Genomic DNA, 6,000 nt, shown 5'->3' on the forward strand with positions numbered 1-6,000 from the left:
AATAAAATTAGGAGAACGCTTGAGTTTTGATGAGCTCGGAACCCTTTAGTCTAGACCAAGAAAAGGACTTGAAAAGCCGACTCTAGTTGATGTTGTGGACAGCTCAGGATGCAGTTCCAGAAGATTTTTGTGATCCTCTTTTTAGGATAGTTACTGGAAAAGTGGTCAAGCACTGGCCCCTCGGCCATGTGCATGGCACGGGCTCGGTGCGGAGGGGGTTCCCGGCTCCCCCGGGTGTCCCGCGCTGACGCAGAAGATGCTTGTGTGAGGTCTCTGCTCTTCTCTTATATAATCCCTGACTTCAGATAAAATTAATTCCAAGTACCCAAAAAAGGGAATTGTGTGTGTTCTCTCTCGCAGTCGCTTCCCGTAATCTGAACACAGTGTTCGACTGTGACAGTTTTGCCAGTAAAAAAGAGGTTTTTTCCCTTGCTGTGAGATCCAGATTTAAAATTAGCTGTGTCTCGGCAGAGCCATCGGCAGCGACTCGTGCCAGCCTCAGCGCTCGGCGTTCGAGGTTCGGGGCCATAAAAGAGCCCAGCAGCCCAGTTTGAACAGTGACCAGGAAAGTTTGTTCAGGGAGGGCTCCCTGGCCGGTGACAGCAGGAGCCTCCATTAGCTTCTACGTTGAGAAAACCAGTCAAACTTTATAAAAATACTTCCTAAAGTAAATATTAGTGAGTCTCAGATACTAAATATTAATAATTCATACATTGGGAACAGAAATATTAGTAGGATCTGTGAGGCAGGTCTTTTTACGTGCAATATTGCAGAATTGGTTATGTGTTCCTCTTTTTTTTTTTTTTGTCTTGCTTGTGCCAACCTTTCACATCTGAGATGCGGGCTTGGAGCTGCTCCAAGGTCTTGGGTCAGCGGAGATGGTTGGTGTCAGTCCCACGAGGGGAGCAGCTTGCCTTGAAGGTGTCCAAGTAGGGAGGACATTGAGCAGCTCTCCTTGACCATGGGTCACTAGTGGGGCACTTCTGGAGAACTGGAGGGTTTGACTCCATACTTACATATTGCAGATATATGAGGAGGTTTTTTTTCATTGCCAGACTGACCTCTGGAAAAAAAAAAAAAAAAAGCCCAAACCAACCACATTTATGCAAAGTTTATGCAACCACCCAATCCCCCAAAACACGTTTGTCACATTAAGGAACAAAATTGAGTGAGAGCCACCTCTCATTTTTCTAGTGAGGCAGTTTTAAGTAAAAAGTGGTTTTGTTGATCAAAATGAAAAAAAAAAAAAAAATAGAGTTTTAAAAAGTGAAATTGCAGTTATTTCAGTCATTTCTTTTCATGTTTGAAAGCATGGCTTCTTAAATGTTTGCTGGCACTGAAAAGCACTAATGGAAATTTTTAATTAGGTGGTTTGGCTTTTTTTTTTTCAGTTTCCCATGGTGTATAACTGTCATCTGCTGACTCATGGTGGAGACTGAGGAGCTGTCTGGGTGAAGAAGGGAGCAATTTTCTTTGTTGAAATTGAAAAAGAGTGTCAACTGGAAAAAAACAAAAAAGAAAAAAGAGATTCCAGGTGGAACTGCGAAGGAGAAAAGCTTTTCTTGGAAGAATAGAGCAAAAGGAGAAGTGAAGAGCAAGAGGCTATGATGAAGACTCAAACTGGAGTCTAAGGCCTTATTTTTGTCAGACCTAAGGGCGGTTTTTGCCTTGGAAGTTGAACGAAAGCCAGTCCCCAGAAACCAGAGGGGTGAGTGGAAACCAGGATGTGAGGTGATCGCGATGCTTTGAACTGCCACAAACACATTTTCCTCTTCCTCCCCAAAAGAAAAGCGTTTTATTCTGCCAGTTATGAAAGACTCAGTTTCATCATTGGTGCCTAATTTAATGACGCTGTGCCCTGGCTCTGCCGTCCTGCCGAAGCTGGTCCGTCGCGGCGGTGGGGAGCCTGCTGCCACTTAGGTGGTCCCAAATTGCTTCTTGTTTCTTGTTCCTCAACTCCTCTAAGCCAAACCTCAGCTTCACAAGTACTCCGTGAGAGCTTTTCAATCTGAGCAGCTGATTCATTAATTAGCACACTCATTAGCTTGAAGGTCAGCACCTCTTGGTGGTAGCTTTTTGATGCCGTGTGGCAGTGCAGGTGGAGGTCCCTTTACGGGAACAGAGAATGGATGTGGCTCTTCAGATTTTGCTTTCTGACCCTGAATCTGGTCCAACGCAAAGAGAAAAGGCACACTGTGGCTCTAGGGAAAAATACTTGTTACTGAGCTGAGAGCTGTATTGGCACGGAGAGGCCAGCAAGTACACATGGAGCCAGTTTCCTCTTTCATCTTAGCCTGAGGGTCTCAGGGGATAAGTCCATGTCTTCCAAACTTGCTCTGGATGGTTTCTACTGAAAGGTCTCATATGATGCTGAAATTGTCCAAAAAATGCAGACAAATGCGGACAAAAAATGCAGAGAAATCACATTTCTCCCTTCCCCTTAAAGCACATGGAAGAGTATCACTATCTGCTCTGCCTTCTTCCAGGAAAACCATCTTCTGTGAGATACCAGACCACGATACTCTTCACTTCAGCTAAATGCAGTGTAAAGGAAATATCTCACAAGGAAAAGACAGACACAAGCAGCCTAGCTTTTCCTGAGCTAGCGTTCGGACTTTCTAGAAATGGATGGTTTTCCAGCTTGGTGGGTGGGCAGAAAACATGGACGTTGTTTCTACCTCTTCGTATCCATAGCTTCCCAGAGAAAATGACGTGGAACAGCTAATGCAGCTGGCCAAATGGCACTGAGACACATGCAACCAGGAAAACTATTGAGGATTAGAAGCCTGGACAAAAACCCAACTTCTGCTGTTACGTCAGTGACAGATATCATTAGTTTTGTGCTTGATGACTGACAAGCAGATGATCCCTTGTAACTACTTCATTTGTAGACCCGGTTTAAGCATGCTGATCTGCTCCCTTACTGGGGCACAGCAAGGCTTTGTGTCTCAATAAGCTGCGTCCCATCCGTGGGAGCATCTCATTTTTGGTAGATAGGTAAAGGAGTCATTCCCACAGCTGAGGCGTGCAAAACAGAGAGAAATCCTCTTCCCACCAATGTCTTTTACCTACCAGCCCTCTGGGCACAGTAATTTTGGCAGACATGAACTTCTCATCAAAGTGCTGAGCTCTCCCGTCCCTTCTCATTATCGCCTACCGACCAGTCTAGTGTTCTATGATCTCCACCTTTAATTAAAAGCAGACTGGAGACCCCTGGGACTTCCACCCCCTCTGCATTCCCTCTCCCTTCCCCGATGGCAGAGAGGGGCAGGTGGGGCTGTGCTGAGCACAGAGGGGCCGCAGAGGCAGCAACTTGTAGGCACAGGCTGTGCTGAGAGTACAGCGTCACGTTAGCAGTGAGAGAAATTCTTCCTGGGAGAGCAGAGTGGCAAGGAAACTATTAGAAGAGGAAGCAAAATTAAACCACTGATTCTTTTTTTTAATGAGTGTACTGAAAATTACTGTAGATTTCAACATCTGTTTTGACTGAAAGAGGGTAGATTTAGATTACATCTAAGGAAGACATTTTTTACAATGAGGGTGGTGAAACACTGAAATAGGTTGCCCAGAGGAGTTGTGGATGCCTCATCCCTGAAGGTGTTCGAGGCCAGGTTGGATGAGGCTTTGAGAAATGTGATGTAGTGGAAGGTGTCCCTGCCCATGGCAGGAGGGGTGGAACTAAATCTTGGTGAGGATGTCTTCACAGAGCAAATGATTTCCACCATGGAAGAAGCAGGACAGGAGACGGCATTGAACCATGCCTCTGGCTGTTGATGGCTGTGCTGTTACAGCTGGCACTAAGAAAAGGGTATGGGCAATGTCTCCTGTGGGAATCTACAGGGCTGTGGGAAGGGCTTTGCGACACAGACTCACCAATGGATTTTCTAATTTAAGGGTCACGAGTGGTCCTCAAAATTTGTTGGAGGATGTTGCATGACAAAAAAAAGAGGTGCCACAGGAAGACCACAGACTCAAACCGCAGCTGCGTAAATCCCAGCCTGCAAACTCCGCTGCTCTGATTCACGGAGACGTGATGCGCTGTTTTGTGACTAAATCCCAACTGTCCTGATGCTCATTTCCTCGTTTATTTTTTTGAGGTCTGCTTTAGGCCCATCGTTAAAACAATTGCAGAGTGTTGGTGGGCTGATGTGGAGCAATGTGGAGGTCTTGCATCATTTGGTGTGTGAATGGAGTGTCTTGCACAGTCGGTCCCCTCTAGGCATGGTAGTTCCTCTTCCTGAACATAAGCACCCCTCCTTAAGCCCTAGTAGTCTGCTGGCAGCGGGGTGGCTTGGAGCCAGCCCTCAGGCAAGTGAGTCAGCAGGTGATGAGATGGCATCATACCTTACACTGCAGCCCCAGTGCACAGTGCAACAAGAGCTTCTGGTGTCTTAACCTGATTTATGGCAGGAGCGGCAGTTACGGGGCAGGAAAGGCGTTTACTATTCCAAATTCAAAATCAAGGCATTGTGAGAGATGACCTGTGGTGCATAGCAAAAGTGAGAAGGACATTTCCAAGTATGCCTTGACTTCAGGGAACAGGATATGACTGTGATGAGTCTGACAGTTGGTTGCATCCTCTTAGATGTTCAGTCACCCTTCTGTCTCACGCCAGCTGGGACAGCTGCCCACAAACTCATCATAGCAGAGCTTAGAGTTAGTGCTCTAGAGACATGGGTATAGATTTGTTTGTATTGGGTAGCCAATAACAAGGTAGGAGGGAATGAAATGAACTTTTAGGAAGAGAGACTATTTTGAGAGACTATTTTCATTTTGATGAAATATGTATGAGAAAAGCAAGAAAGTCTCAAGAGAGTAATATAACTACTGTAGTTCTTGACTGTTATCAAGAGCAGACGTGGAGGTCTTCATGATGTGCCATGGGAAACGGCCAGGAGGTGAAATCAGCCTCCAAGTACTGCCTGTCAGCAGGAGCCCGTACTGCTCTGGGTCAGTGAGATGTGGGTTCTGGACAGGAGGGCTGGGAAGAAGAAAGGTTGCTTGTCTCCTTAGTAATGAGGCCAGTTATTCCCTTCCAGGAGTAAGGAAGGCAGACATGAAACATCTTTCCAGTAACGTCAAAGAAGTTATTACTGATTCAAGATTTCCAGTATTTGTGCCTCATCACAATAAAAGCAAGAGCTTCTCGCATCCTTGTTCACCCAGAGGAACTAATCTTAACCATGAGATTTTTGAGCCAAAGAAACTAGAGCCATGTCCTGAGACATAGAAAAGGCAGCCATGTTTTGAAGCTTACTGGATTTTCCTTCATTGTGCTTTTACTTGTGTTGGATCCCAGTACACAGCCTGACTCATGGCTTCGGGAACAAGAGAAATAGGTATTGCCTGCTCAGAAAGCCAACTGCTAGCAACTACACCCAAACCACCACGTTGAACTCTCAAGTTTCTTTTCTGGATGATTTCCAACTAAAACTTCCTATCAGTAGTCATCAAAGGATACAAACAGCAAACAGTTCAATATTGCACATTTTACTCCACCAGTCTTGTCCTCTTTGACACAATGTCCACTAGTATCAATATGAGATTTATTTTTGGAATGAAGATAAGATTGTCTAGTACCTTTCCAAAAAAATATATTAACTCAGGACACTCTTTTGAACATAAAGCAGGTAAGCGTATCTTTATGCTCTCCTTTGTGAACTATTTGCCCTGAGAAAGCAACTGGGTTTTTGTCAATGGACAGCAGAGCATGCAGTAGCTCTATGCTACTAACTCCTTGGCAGGGGGGTTGGAACTAGATGATCTTTGAGGTCCCTTCCAACCCAAACCATTCTATGATTCTATGTATAATACTGAACAGAGATGCACAAGTCATTTGGAGAGCTTTGGTGCCTGCTTTACCATTGTTGGTCAAATGCATGGCCATTTTCTGATTCACATTTTTCTGTTGGGAAAGTTGGACTTCTAACATCTGAATTTTGTGGCATTTTAAGTAAGAAGTTGACTTTTTCTCCAGAAAATTTTAGTTATCTCTGTCAT

Source organism: Tauraco erythrolophus, chromosome 15, assembly GCF_009769465.1.
Source record: "Tauraco erythrolophus isolate bTauEry1 chromosome 15, bTauEry1.pri, whole genome shotgun sequence".
NCBI classification, from domain to species: domain Eukaryota; kingdom Metazoa; phylum Chordata; class Aves; order Musophagiformes; family Musophagidae; genus Tauraco; species Tauraco erythrolophus.